Source organism: Triticum aestivum, chromosome 4A (assembly GCF_018294505.1).
Source record: "Triticum aestivum cultivar Chinese Spring chromosome 4A, IWGSC CS RefSeq v2.1, whole genome shotgun sequence".
Taxonomy (NCBI): domain Eukaryota; kingdom Viridiplantae; phylum Streptophyta; class Magnoliopsida; order Poales; family Poaceae; genus Triticum; species Triticum aestivum.
Window position 1 is genome coordinate 711,714,459 of NC_057803.1, and position 15,534 is coordinate 711,729,992.

A 15,534-nucleotide genomic window follows, 5' to 3' on the forward strand; every position below is an offset into this window, starting at 1 on the left:
TTAATATAGGCGGCTCTTGCAGCGGCACATCATTTAGAGCAACTACTCTCTTCGTAGGATCAAAGGAAGTGAAACAAAAGTTGGAGTGGATGCTAGATTGCCAATTAAAACATGATTACATAGGAAGAAATCCTATAGCATTCTATCCTATGAATAAAATGACCAATGTAGGAAAATTATGAGGGGGGTCTCTCCAACAGTGTTCCTCGGCTCGCACCTAGCATCACGGTGGTCGAACTTGGAGTCATTCATCTGGTACATGTGGCATCTCAGACCTGGACACAAGGTGACGCGACCTCTCACTTCGTCCGCCATTTGAAGCGGCGCACCGGTGGAGGACTAGCATACTCCAATATTAGGTTGGCTCTATGTGATGTGGTAACTTCATATACTAACCGAATGCTGGCTATACTACTACGGTACTCACACTCCAAGAAGTGACTCGAAAACCATTCATAAATTGAGTCTATGACATGCATTTGCAAATGTACCATTCATTACATACAACAAGTCATCAACACACAACGACAACGAGGATACATGTTGGATTATAGATTATTTCCAACAAAACATTCTAGTAAATACTGAAGTTTTCATCACACAACAAATAACAAGCAATGAAATGAACTTCAACTCAACCAATCCTTGGCGTTGGAAATGCTTGCTTTGAACCATAGGTGCTCTGGGAAGGGCCAGCTATTGTCAATATCGAGAGCAACGCATGACTGATCATCCAGGCTGAAGCGGCATATATCAGGAGTAGGGTAGGGAACCACCGCAATGTCCGAGGTATAGATACAGTTGCTTCTCATAAATGGTAGTAACGTTGTGTCAACAGCAGCTAGATCGCCTTTAACCATCATTGGATAGTTTGGTCCAAGGAAGAGCGAGTTTTCTCAAAGACTATCAACACTGTAACAGGGAGAAGGTGTTGGCGCTAGCACACTAGTATCCATCCCGAATACCCTGCAACGGGTGTTGGAATAGGTCCAGAGAGGGCGACAATGGGAGACAACACGTGCTCCCTCAGTAGTAACAATCTCATTGCACTGTATACATACAAGAAGAGGTGATCCATCGGAATTAGTTGCCAGGCGCCACTGAGTATATAAGTCCCGCTTGTCTTCATGATCGTGATCATCACCATCGTCATCTCCCCCTTGGCTATAAAAAATTTCAAGTATATGTGGTGGAATGTTCACAGGACCTTGGAAACACAAGAATAAGGTTAATTAGTAAAGGGAAACTTGCTAATCCGCATGCATGTGGATGAAACAATTATAATTACGGTGGAAGACAAACGTACCGAAACTACAAGGATCCCATGCAAAAACTATGCCACGAGTGGTGGAAGCAAACACAAGATCCTCGTATTCAATTGCATCATAGTACTCGTCATCCGTGTACAGAAACTAATTTTTGAGCAATGTCCATGGACGAACCATGGAATCAGTAACGACGGCAACAAGCTTGTCGAAGACAGCAACAACTTCATAGTTCTTGTAATTCCAAGAGCGGTTGGGAACTCGACAAATTGCTATCTTCTGTAGACGACAGCCACCATGATCGTATTTGAACGTACGTAGATCATCTGTCTGCTCAACCGCAGGGCACTCTGAGATTTTTGGAAGTGGATCCTCTGACGAGTGTACACATTCACAAGTTCCCACTCGCAATTGTACCCAATATAAACAACCCAATCTCCATTTGAGCCAGCCCAGACCTTACCCTTAAGCGATGGCATCTTGACATCACATGTATCATTATCAAGCAGCATCAACTTGCACAAGACGAGGCCTCCGTCATCCGCGCCCATGCGAACATGCTTATAGCGAAGAAGATAAGGGAGATCAAACCGCTCCTGGACCCTTGGGTTCCCTGTAATAATATTATTGATTGAGTCGAGAATGGTCTTGAACAAACCTTCCATGCTAGCCGAGGTGTTGACGTCGCACTGATCAATGAATTCCTCCACACACGTCATCTTTCATATCGAGGCAAGAATAACAGGGTCGTTTCTGGCCTGTTCCCTCCATGGAGAAGACGATCGAACAATGGCAGAAGGAAGGGTGAAGGCAAATGGAGGAGGGAGGAAGAGCGTCCGACAACAGATCCAAATCGAGAAGGAAAGGCGAAGAGTCGGTGGAGGGTTGCCAGTTTGCCACGGTACATGAAGAGGCGCCTCGGCCTACACGTCCGTTTGGAAATAGTAGAAAAGGACTCGCCGTTGTCTCACTTACATGTTGGAATGGGACCACATGTCAATGAAACATGGTGTGTAATTTCTCGTGCAAAATGCGATCTGGCCGCGTTGGCACGAAGTGCCGCATTAGTTATTGACTTTATTTTTTTAATGATGTGCCGTTCAGTTTTGAAGCACGACTAACTCGTACTGTATGGAGAGAAAATATAAACTACTCTACCACTACTCCACCTCTAGTACTAGTAGTATAAAAAAGATATATAGGCTGGAGCTTCAGCGCTTTCTTGCTAAGGGCTGCCCACTTGCTTCTCACACTATCACCCTCAATCCAGATCTAAAAGACGGCCTCTCTCTCCCTCCTCACTGGTGGTCACAGATCCGTCGGGGAAGAAAAGGACGTGCAGCATTGACGCACTCGTCATCGGCGAGCGATGTCAGGCACTAACGACAAGGTCGTCCTCTCAGACCTAGCGCCCGCGCGGGATGGCCTCCGTCCCCAAGCTCGTTGCCGTAGTGCGTGCGGAGGACGATGACCATGAGCGAAGCCACTTCCCGCCGACCGTCAGGTATGCTACCTCTTTTCGAACCATACCCTTGTTCTATTGCCCCATCTGCCACGTCACTGCATGTGGATCTTTTTCCACTCCACCATCTTCCCAATTTGCTATCTGCTGCTCTACTAGTCACGCAGACCAAAACCTTAATTTGCACTATTAAAGTAAACCCTACTTCATGCAGACTAATCCATGTCTGGGTTGAATAAGGAAAGGAAGGGAGACTGTACTGTCGAAGAGAGTAGGCATCGAACCCGCATCTAGGTTGAAAAGGGGAAAATCAGTAGCTAAGGAACGAGTCTCGTGTCTCTTGGTTGAAGAAGGGTAGAAAGGCATGACAACACAATAGAGAATGACCAGGTCGATCGGTTTGTTGTCCTCACATAGGAAAAAGGTGGCTAAAGAGAACAAATATGGGAGGTAATCCACATATGCTGCCTGGATATTTGTTGCTCTCGGCAACCATACCTCCCTCACCACTCTATGCGTCCGTGGAGGTACATCGTACTGGTGCGCCCACTGTCCGAATGGGCCTCCCATGCTCTTATTGCCATTTTTTTACTGTTAGTATAATGCCAGCAGTCAAGCCAAGGAATGCTACTGCTAAAGTGATGCCACATTTAACTAATGCCGCACTCAGTCTAATGCCACCTATAAATTTAAGCAATGCCATTTAATGTCACTGGATTATTTCAGGGTTAGCTGTTGATTGTGGATGTATTAAAGATTTTTCAGCTAAGGCATTCTAATGTTGTTGCACAGCCAGTATACCAACGATGAATCTTGTTTCTACCTTTAGATTTTTGCACTGTTAATGCTTATAGATTACATACCTCACTTTCATGAGATGAGTCAATTTTTTTGTACAGTGTCAAGAGGAAAGGTCAAGAGTGGGCACCTCCTCCTCCGGCTGTTCTCTTGATTCGTTTGATCAAGTTTTTATGTTTGACCAAATATCAAGATTGGGATAGCAATTTTTAGGTCCTCTCGAGTTCGAAATGATATTTACCTTGAATGTACATGGTTTGCAATTTTTTTATACTGTCATTAGTTAATAATGCTAGTTACCTTCAGACTATTGTATTTGGTTTAATGCTCATGCGCAGCTAGTATACCAATGCTGAAACTTGTTACCTTTACATTTTGTATTGTTGATTCTTATAGAAATCTTCCAGTGCTAGAGTTTATTGAAATCTGTTAAGTAAAACCATTGTACTATACCCTACAATAAAATAACTACTCTACTGTTGCACTAGCCACTGGATTAGTGTATATTTGTAGTATTCGAATGGTGTTGCATTAGCGTATGGACATAAATAAAGTGTGCCAACCTTTCCCAGACATGTGCTCAAGAAAACTACTACCTGTTTCTCTAAATACTAGACGTTTGGGTACTTTAAATTGAACTGCGAAAAAGTCTTATATTAAGGAAAAGAGGGTGTAGAGTTCACTCAAATTACCACGGTAAAGCTAGTCACACCTTTGTTAAAATTAATGTTCATTATGTTATCGGAGGAGGTCTGTATGTTTGTCTCTAAAGCCTGTTGAATACATACCTGACATCATGATGTAATGTTAAGTCATTTCCTTTTGTACAGTGTCACTCAATTGTCAAGGCGGTGATGCCATTTTATTTTAGTTGAACTGGACAAAATATGCTTAAAAGAAGAGGAAAGGTCAGGAATCGATCATTCTTTCAGAAAGAACTATATATGCCTTTCTGACGTCAGCCGTTGTTGCCTTATTTATTCCTTCAAACAGGTGGTTAGAAACAGTATTGCTACCTTTTCCCATTAAGAATTTGGAATGCTTATATTTGTGAGCCTATGCTTCAATTAGTGCCACTTTTATAGTAATCAAACTTTCAATATCTATGCAAACAGGGATACTCGATTTTTGTGGAACTGCACAAAAAGTCCAACTGATTCAACATTAGGAGCATGTTTCTTCCAAACCATTATATCCAATTGGTGGCACTATGAGCTGTTTATTACGAAGGTACATGGTTTGCTACTATCTTGCTATTCTTCTTGTACTGTCATTAGATAGTAATACTTGTGGTTTGCATGTGAATTTATTGGCATGGTGGACCTACATTGGAGGTGCATGACAGGATTCAATGATTGGATGCTCAATTTCGGTTGTATCGATTTCACCTCTTCCATCACTGAGAACATGGATCTCCTTGGTCTGATGAAGAATAGGCGCTATATTTCTGCTCTGAACCAGCAAATCAATTCAGTATGAAATTGTCCAGCGCAAAACATGATTGTATCAAATTGTCCAGTGCAAAACATGACAGATGCTAAGCGGAAGAGACATGTTGAAACCGAAAATACAAGGTGGGGTATATGTTTACTAGCTTCTTGATATTTGTGTAGACAGAGATGTCTGCCCATTGCTATTTGGTAAACAAACTAAGTGACCACAATTTTGGTTGAACCACACATGAGAATAGTATAGTCACTGCATGCAGTGCCATCCGAAAATAGACACAAAAAGATTGGATAGTCACTTCATGGACTGCAGAAAAGTAGTACTGTATTATTTATTGGCCAACACTAGGTGCTTCACTGCTTTGGTCTGATTATACAATGGGCATCATTATGCCTAAGTTAAAGTTTGTATTCAGAAAATAGTCTCACTGTGTGATTGAGAGAAGACCAAATCATATTGCAGTGGATGTTCCTCCATCATGTGTGGTCCATTCTCATGGTTCCAGCTGTTGGTGAAACCACTTACGTTTGCAAGAGGAATTGTAGACTTCACAAAAAAATTGTCTTTCAGTCTGTACTGAATATTGGCCAAGAAAACCATCCATGTTAGTAGGAAGAACAAATGTTTTTTCTAGATCTTTGCTTTTGGAGCTACATATTTGTATATGATCTGTGAATTATTGAGATGCATTAAGATGTTGATCTTATGTACGGGAATCGTACTAGTTGGTTTTAGTTGCGACGCAAGATCTGAAGTGGCTGATCTTTGCTTTTGGAGCTACATATTTGTATATGATCTGTGAATCATTGAGATGCATTAATAGTTCCTTATTTATGTTCGCTCAGTGTTTACAAGTTACTGATCGATCACTAGCTAGCCTACTAATGCGCTCCTGGCAGTTTTAGTTGCGAGTCAAGATCCGAGGTGGCAGTTTTTTGAATAAAAATGCCTACCTCTGAAGAAACTGACAAGTTGCTCTGAAGAAAATGCCATGCGAATCTGACGAAACTTGCAGCAAGAACGTTCGCAAATGCCTTATCTCCCAGCTAACGTTCATCGGCTAATGCGATCGTACACGTACATCATCCGACTTACTCAATCCTACACGTACACTATCCGACCTACTCGATCCTACACGGCTAAATAGCAGATCACGCACGTACTACCTCCTTTCTGGTTTGCAGGGCTCAATTCAAGAAACGACCTACTCAATCCTACACGAATAAATAGCGGATCATGCACGTACTAATACCTAATTTCTGGTTTGCAGGGCTTAATTCAAAAATCTCACCAACCAAGGTACTCCATCCGTCCGGGTATATTAGTCCCGTGAGCCAAAACAGCAAGACCACGGCATGGCGATAATTAACTGCATGCCGAAGTTTAAGCCTAATTAATTCCAGCGGTTTAAGTCGATGCATGTGTGCCCTCGGCTGCGACTCGTTGCATGCTGCTCCGCGTACTGGCTGCGAGCGATTCTGACTGCCTGCATGCAGCCGTCCGTAATTAAGGCAGCTAACTGATGCGAAAAAAGATGCACTTTATTTGTTGCAGGCCTTTTAATTCCATGGAATCATTATTGACAAGGAGGGACATGATTCGAGTGCACTCGTTTGACGGTCATGCTGGCGTGCGACCCAGCACGGACGGGACGGGACGACACAGTCATAATTTCAGTTTCTCTAGTTTTCCACGGCAAGCTGGCTCGCTAAGCCATGCATGCTTATGCATTGAATTCCGATGACCGTCGCGTTACCTTTCGCCTATAAGTATTGTTTCCCGGCCTTCTCTGCTGGCACCGTGACCCAAGTCGCCATATCCTCATAAGCCCCCACCGACACGACGTCGCTCGACACTTATCCTCGCTCTCGCCACGTCCGCCATGCCCCCGTCCGTCTGCGATAGGCGAGGCCGGAGGCGGTCACTGCCGGAACTAGTGTTCGGTTTTTCACCGAAAGGCACACAGAGGGTGGAGGCATTCTATCGGTCTTTAGATGGCAATGCGGAGATGGAGGAATTGTTGGAGCGCGACCGCCTGGCGGTGGAGCAGGAGTTATTGGAGCGCGACCGCCTGGCGAAGGAGCAGGAGTTGTTGGAGCGTGACCGCCTGGTGTAGGAGCAGTGTATCGACGATTTGCGCCGCCAGTGGGACATGGAGCAGCAGCGCACCGACGCTCTGAGTCGCGAGCAGAGCACCCGCAACTGGGCCAACTACGCGGAGGCCGGCGCCAGACAAATAGCCCTGGAGGCTATCGGGCGCGCATGTGTTCGCGACACCGATTTTTACTACCAGCTCGTCAAGTGGGTTTCCCGCTTAGAAGCCGAAGCTACAGTGGACTACACCGGCATGGAAAGGGCCAACGCGTGCGAGCAACGCACCCTATCGCACCTCTCGCAAGTCCAGGCGAGGCGGAGGACGTCGGTGCCGGCGTTTAGCGTGTACCGCAGATGGCGGCCGGCATCGTCTAGTTAGCTAAGAGTAAGTTAGTACTTGTACGCTACTAGAGTATTAGTGGGAGTAGATAGTTAATTTGGCTATGATGGTTGTCAACGTGGAAGTTCAGTACTCTATATGTGGATCAGACCTGTTACTTTGCTCTGAATATTGAATTTTCCATTTGAACGTATGGAATGGGCTGTTATTTTTTTAAATGGGTTGTATTTGTCTGCCACGGGTTGGGCCTAACAAGTTGACGCATACACAATCAGAAGATGATTGTACGTGGAGAGGATGACAACAGGGACCCGCCAAGGTCACGGCAGTACGCAAACAAGTGCCTCCTTATTTCAAGCTAATAAAAAAATGTCTCCTCCTAATTTATTTCTGACATATGGGTCCCATGCCATTGTCAACGTAGTAATAAACAAGAGAATTGCACAACGAGCGGCTGACACCAGAGACCCAGCAGCTCGCCCAGTTATTTTTATTTGGGTTAATTTGATAAATGCCTCTCCAAATCTGGTGTTTCCGAGAAATGCCACTGCAATTTCCAAACTTTGAAAAATACCATTTCATGTCATTTTTTAGTGGCATTTTTTGAAGTCTGGAGTGGCGTTTTTCAAAGTTTGCAAATTACAGTGACGTTTTTTAAAGTTTGCAAAAATTGCAGTGGCATTTTTCAAAATTTGAAAATTGTAGTGGCTTTTTTTATGAATCGCCATGATTAGAGTGGCATCTTATATATATATTTACTAATTGGAGGCACTAATCGGGGCTCCATGTTAATTGTCAATAACTAATGAAACTATCCGTCCGATCTAACAGTAGCTATTTTCATCCGTTTGATGAAGTATCGCAAGAGTCCTGGACGGATATCCACCTCCATGCCATCTTGACCTAAAAAAAATCTTTTTCATAGGCTTCCAAGAAACTTCTCGCTCAGCCAAAGGGAAAATGTCTAGCATGATCCCTAAATTAAAGAACATCTCCCTCTTTCCTCAAAGAAAAAAAAAACCATCTCCCTCGCATATGGCACATCCCCATCAAGAAGAGAACCCTAGCGCTGCTCATCATCATCTTCCTCTCCTGTCTCCTTCGTAGTTTTCACGTCCTAAACTTCTAGGATGCAATCCATCTACAAAAATCTAACCAAATTCTTCCCGATCCCCTTGATCTGCAGCCATATCTCATCACGTCTGTCCCCAGGGAAGCTACCTTCCGCTTCAGCTCTGTTCCCGTGACGCTCCCTTTGAGGCTGTATCCATGCAAGAAGGCATGAATCACGCTGCAGGACGATATTAGGAGGAATCAAGGAGTCTTCCAAACTCTGACACCTCCAAACTCAGGTCCAGGTTCGTTCTTCATCAGCTTGATGCCAAATATTTCTGTTTAGATGATAGTTGGTTATCAACCGGTGAAATTAGTACATGTGTACAATTTGTTAGCACAACCCCACGCCACCGAGTACTTGCTATGAAAACGATGACGAAGCAAGCTGATTTCTGTTCACGAATCATTGATAAACGACGCTTGGTACAGCAGCAACATGTTTATACGCCATGTAGATTTTTACCATCAGATTGGAGGATAGATTGCAAACTCAATTAGTTATACGCCACCAGCCAAAATGTTTTGTATTGATATGTTATTGCCTAGCATCTAATGCAGCACATCGATCCAGAGCTCTCCTCCACAAGTATTGACATAAGCCCCGACGTTGCCAGGAACCACCTGCAACCTAGCGCTACCCCTGAGGGACTCCTTCCTCACGATGTTCCTGCCAGCGGCCTGAGATTGGCCCTACAACGACCGCCTGTGCTTGGGCGCGGCGAGCGTCTCGAAGCCACGACATCGGACAAGGAGACCGACTGGAGAGAGGCGGCTGCAGGCAGCAGGATTTGCAGGTTAAGAATTCACATGACATGGTGGCCACATCGTGGAATCTGAGATGGCAATCGTCCGTTGAGGCACAGCGGCGCCAGTCCGCCCGCGTCTAGCACTTGCGTGGTTACCTCGCCCAACGCCAAGCATAGCAGCAACTTGAAGCAGCTCAATTGTTGAGTAGGCACCTGTTCCCTTCTGTCTCCTTTTTAGGATAGCATATATGATTTATTAAGAATTGCGCTGTAACAACATCAGCCTCTGTTATTGGTCCAAGACAGTGAATTCCTGGTTGTTGCAGATGAAATCGTCGAAGGGGCTGGGTGGTGTTTTCGATTCTTGGGCTGGAGAAGATGTGCAGGTATGGCTGGCGTGTAAAGGGAGCCCAGAGTGGGAGGCGGCCCAGGACTAGCTGCTGCCAATGAGAAGAAGAAGACCAAGCTTACGCAGTAAGTTTGGTCGCAGGGTACACGTTCATCATATAAGGTTTGCAGCAGAAATCATGTCCTAGGCTCTTTGCTGGACTTTGATGATTCTTTTGTTTCCAGGCATTGCGTTAACTCCAACCTCAGAGCTGGAAGTCTGGAACAAGACGTACAGGATGCCATGGACGAGGGAACAAGGTACCACCAGTAGCAGCCTAGAATAGATACTTGAATACGCGAGAAAACATGTATCCTAATTCCTAACGAATAGTACAAACATCAGCCTTAATTTCTTAGTGAATATTTGACATCGATAGTTACAACTCCACAGTTTTATGTGAATATATCAGGAAGTAAACCTTTGTAGTGCTAATGTCAATGGCAGACACAAGACCAAACTCTATGGCTCCTAACAAGCAATCCCCAGGTATAAAGAAAACCACTAGGCGCATATAGTACTTAAACAACAAAATGCAGATCAGTCCAAAAGAAGACGGAGTGGTGCTTGGAGAGCCAAGGCGTTAATGAGCACACCGTTGCTCGGCGAGCTAAAGTGGTGAGGACGCCAATGACTGTTAGAATAAATTTGAGCCACTCTGTCGATCTACCAAGGACCAAGCAATCACACCAGCATGACACCGAGATTTGTTAACGAGGTTTACCATCTTGGCTACATCCCCGGGGCATGACTACGGACGCTCCTCCCCATGACACCGTCACAATACCGCACCCCGGCCGCCAGGTCGCCGGCAGACGCCGCCGGCTCCCCCCGCGTGCCCGTGCTATTATGTTGGCATAAGTTACATCGTGTGTCTACCCCCGCTACGTATAAGAGGCCTAGGATACAAGTGTCCTATTAGGACACAACTCCACATCCTATGTAAACACAATACACCTCCTAGTCCAACTGTAACCTACCTAGTACACAATATTCGACACAACTCTAACAAACTCCACCTTGGCGAATATTCTCCACCACCTTGAATTCGTCCATGTGTCAAACTTTCATGTACATTGGACTTGAGCTTATCCCATGAGTACCGCTGCTACTCCAAAGACTCCATATGACTCCACCTGCAACTTGTAGTCCCTCCTTTTCTTGACCACAGTCAATAATCGAGCAAAATTAAGTTCCTTGTTACTCTACTTTGTGCTCCCAACTTCCGGAGTTTCCGTTCAACGCCATCACACACCAACCACTGTCTGCCTGAAAAATGAACAACTCACATATTGGACGCCACATATAAGAGTTACCTGAACTCAACGTCGCCGCTCTTTCTTGACTGCTTGTCTGAAACTTGAAGGAATTTCACCATCGCCCTGTGTCACACCGAGTCAAATTCGCAGTTGTCTCACCCTTCTTCCGGATAGTCTCTGCCATGTCCCACAGCTATAGCACTCCGCCTCCTTCTGTATTTATCATCCGCACTTTGCCATGTGCACTGAACACCATAGAATATGCAGCCATGTACTCTCAGCTTTTGACAATTTCAGACCCTCCGCCACTTTCTCAGATTCTCCATGGTCAACTCCTGTCCATCTTCCGGCACCGATAGACCCAGTCACCAACTTGAATCTGGTACTCATCAACACTGCTTGAGCACCCCTTGCACACTTTGTCTGACAACATATCTGACCGTTGGTGCCCTGGCCTGTCGCTGTGTCCCGTGCTTACCGCACGCCTCGCCGCTATCACCGCGTCGAGCCTCTGCTGTCCTGGTCGAGTCTCCCGGGTAGCTAGCCCCCACTGTCTCAACTCCCACTGCAGAGAACCATCGATCATCACCGACCGATGCCGAGTATCACGCCTCCATCAGACCACTGGCGCCTAGTCCGATCCACGTGTCTCTCGCTTTACCCGCTGAAATAGGCTTCGACTCTCCGTTAACTTACGCCGTAGCCCCTCCATCAGCACAGAGTGTAGTCATCCGTCAGACTCCAGCTCCACCTTCAACATGACTCCATGGTGGTTGTACATGCCACCTCCGCACCCTGTTGACTTCAAACTCTTATGTGTACACTGCCTTGAATCAACCCTGCGTCATAGTCCGTCGAAGCCGCACAAGTCCTCAGACCTGCATCACGTGTTTCCACGCTCTAGAAGTTGGCCACCATCAGCATCACGGTCCTATGTCGTCGTCGCTGAAATCACCACCGTCTTCTGCTTTGACCGACATCCCTGTCGATCCGTTAGACAGTCCAATCCGACCCAGCCGAAGTTATCCGACTGCAACCATGCTTTACCCTGCGTCGTGTCCGCCTCGCACAACTGTGCACTGCCTTGACGCCCTGTATATGCATGACCCCGCACGACGCGCTCCAGGCTCCCAAATCAATCTTCCACGAAAATCCTACATCACATGATCATGGGCTTCCATGTAAACTGGCTTGCTTCTGCAACGTATTTAAGCACCTGTACTGTACTAATCCAACCAAATCTCCTTTGGTCCCACGTGGTGCTGCACCTTTTGCACAACCATTCGATGCTTCCTGATAGATTGCCTTAAGCCAAACGCCTCTTTCAATGTATCAGTCGCCTTGTGATTCTTGTTCGCTAGATTGATCTGCTTCTTGCCTCTACGCACATGCCCTTTTTTTCACCAAACAAATCTCACGAACCAGCCTCTACCCAACTCGCACACGCATACGGGCCTCTCGCGCAGCAACCCACACGGCCTCGCCTAGGCCTGTTGCCGGGCTGCAACGAGCCTAGCTCCTCCACGACTGGGCCACGTTGGACGCCACCTAGGCCACGCGCCTGGCTCTGACTTGCCGTTCGCTCGACCCTACACGTCGCTTGCGTCAGCCCCTGTCGTCTGCCTGCGAGCCATCGCCAGCCGCCGCATCGCGTTATGCGACCGATTGGCCGAAACCGATCTGACGATCACCAAAGTCGCCGATAACCTGCTGCCTTCCGCTGATTCTGCCTGCTTTCCGATTGCTCTTCATCACGACAATCTCCAATCGCTGCCTGACGTCTCGCACGCATATCGTGCTCATCTGCGGCCGGTCTCCGTCGCGCTCTCCTCTAAATCAACAGCCAACGCTCTTCTCAAACCTTGCTCATGGTACCACTTGTTAGAATAAATTCGAGGCACTCTATCGATCTATCGAGGACCAAGCAATCACACCAGCATGACACCGAGATTTGTTAACGAGGTTCACCATCTTGGCTACATCCCCGGGGCATGACTACGGACGCTCCTCCCCATGACACCGTCACAATACCGCACCCCGGCCGCCAGGGCGCCGGCACACGCCGCCGGCTCCCCCCGCGTGCCCGTGCTATTATGTTGGCATAAGTTACATCGTGTGTCTACCCCCGCTATATATGAGAGGCCTAGGATACAAGTGTCCTATTAGGACACAACTCCACATCCTATGTAAACACAATACAACTCCTAATCCAACTGTAACCTACCTTGTACACAATATTCGACACAACTCTAACAATGACGAATACTGGCAAGCTCCGTAAGTTTCTTTGGTCATGTATGTACGTGGGGATCCACTGCATCCATTGGCTCTAGATGCAGGCCAAGGGTCTTAAGCAAGTTTCATCTACGCGTACATGCTAACCAGCTGGTGGTTTGATATTATCTTGCGTGTGCTTTAAATTTTGGTTGGGAAATTCGTCACTTAATTTACTGCTTTTTGCATCAAGCACGTATATGGCTGGTGGTGAGAAGTTGAGAACTGAGAAGTTGTTATATTTGGTTGGTTCATATACCTGGCTACATCGCGTGTGGGATTTGCTGATACATTGGCACAAGGGTATGATAACTACATTCCTACAAGGTAACGAAACTGAGCCTTCCGAATCCACTCTCCTGTGAGAAAGATCCCACGCACAAACAGAATTAGGTATGGGTGTCCCCAGTTAAAAATAACTAGAATCCACACTTTTTCTAAAAATTTAATTATTAATAAATAAATCAAAATCATATCATCTATCTGATGTAGTTTAAGAGAAAAGCTAAAAAAGTTATTACAGTCGCATTTCATGTAATATAAATGGGTTCAGGGCCTCAATTATCCGGACAGAAAACAGTGCATGGATTCACTACTTATCATGAGCGAAAATGAATGCTCTCAATGTACTCTAGATAAAACATTTTGCGCGCATATTTTATGTAAATATGATCTAAAAAACAACATGATATTATAAAGGTAAATTTGCTATCGACGACAAGCGCAGTGTCTTCAAACCATTACGCCAAACTCCATCATAATTTGTGGGGAAAAGGGCAACAAAAGATAAATCCACCGGATTTCGTATTTGCAACACTACAACCACTAATACGGAGGCAACCTTTATAAAACTGGAACAATGTTACATCTATTATAAAACCAAAGTAACCGGGTTATGGCATCACACACCAAGAATATCACACACATGGTTGTAACACAATTGATGGTCGGAAAGGGTATGAATGCAAACGGTACATTCACATGTGCATGGAGTGGTTTAATTAATATTTTCCCTATAACAGATCAAAAAATAAATACTTCTAAATAGCATCCCAAACGTCCCTATGTTTCAATAAAAATATTACTAGCCTGTGCACCTGCACGGGTTAGATGACTAGCTTATCTAGTTCGTTTTTGAGATGGAAGTAGAGTATTAACTGGCTGTGTGGGGCACTCTGGCCTGTCTAGACAGCCTTATCTTTTATGTTTACCACAGACCAACCCACTAGTTTTTTTCTTTTTGAAAATGGCTAGCCCGGTTTTTTTGTGATTTGTCAAGTAAGTCGCTTTGTCAGGCCTGTTGGGCTGCAAATCTTTTAAGACAAGGATAATTTCATTCGGTTAGCCGAGAAAATGGCCTATCAGTAATGAGAAATGGGCTGTACATTTTTAAAACATATCAAACCGGCAATTAGTTTCAAATTTCTTTTTTTCATTTCGAGATTTTAAATTGCATTGATTTTTATGTGTGGACAATTTGTTGGATTTATATTGATATAAATTTATTTTTAAAATCAGTTTGAATGTGACTCGAAATTTCGGGATTAAAAACAGTTCGGACCGCACCGAAGTATGCAAAATTTCGTATAATTTTTTAATAGTTGCCATAATATGGGTTGTAATGCTGACAAAAAGAATATGGGCTCCAAAAAAACCTTAGAAACTAGCAAATGGGCTGTAAATTATTAGAAATAAAAGCAGATGGGTTGTATGCTGTTTTCCACAGATTTGAGGCTTTCCTAAAAGAAAATGTTGACGCACAAGCAGTGACTGTTGGATGTCCATCCAACGGCCGTCGTGCTTTTTCAATCTCTGCTCTTCCTGTTCCAGCCGCTCAAGCAAGCGCCGGCGGGACTGCCTGCTCCCTCCTCCCCGCGGCCGGCTGTGCTGCCGCACAGGCCTCACCACCCCACCATACTCCTATCGCTGGCCTAGCTATCCCTCTACTCACCCACACCTGTTGTTCTTCTCCGGCGACGGTAGACGAACCAGTAAACCCTCATACAGTCATACTCCCCTCTGCGTGGGAAACAACTGCCGAGTCTTCCCTGGCTCCGTGTCGTTTCCTTCCTAGGCCTCGCCGTCGTCCACCGCCCTGGTGCTAACGGCGCAGCGTGGTCAACATGGTCAACGACCTACATGCATCTGAAGTGGACTGTACGTGGAGGGGCTGACAGCTGGGTCCACGGCCGCAAGCAAGGAAATGCCTCCTTATTACGTGCAAAATAATGATTCCTCCACCTAACATTTGGGACCCATCGAAAGGGCCTTTGTATTTCGCGAAAGAAAACGTTAACATCTCGGACCCACCAGCTATATCTTCGCACGCGAGGAAGTGCCTCC

The 15,534-nt window shown here is 45.6% G+C and overlaps 1 long non-coding RNA gene across 1 annotated transcript; it reads left to right on the forward strand.

Moving 5' to 3' along the window:
- Positions 1-9,086: 9,086 nt before the first annotated feature.
- Positions 9,087-9,998, forward strand: LOC123083310 (uncharacterized). The gene is made up of 3 exons (XR_006439268.1): positions 9,087-9,475; positions 9,597-9,744; positions 9,844-9,998. It is a non-coding gene; the product is annotated as an uncharacterized lncRNA (long non-coding RNA).
- Positions 9,999-15,534: the final 5,536 nt, after the last annotated feature.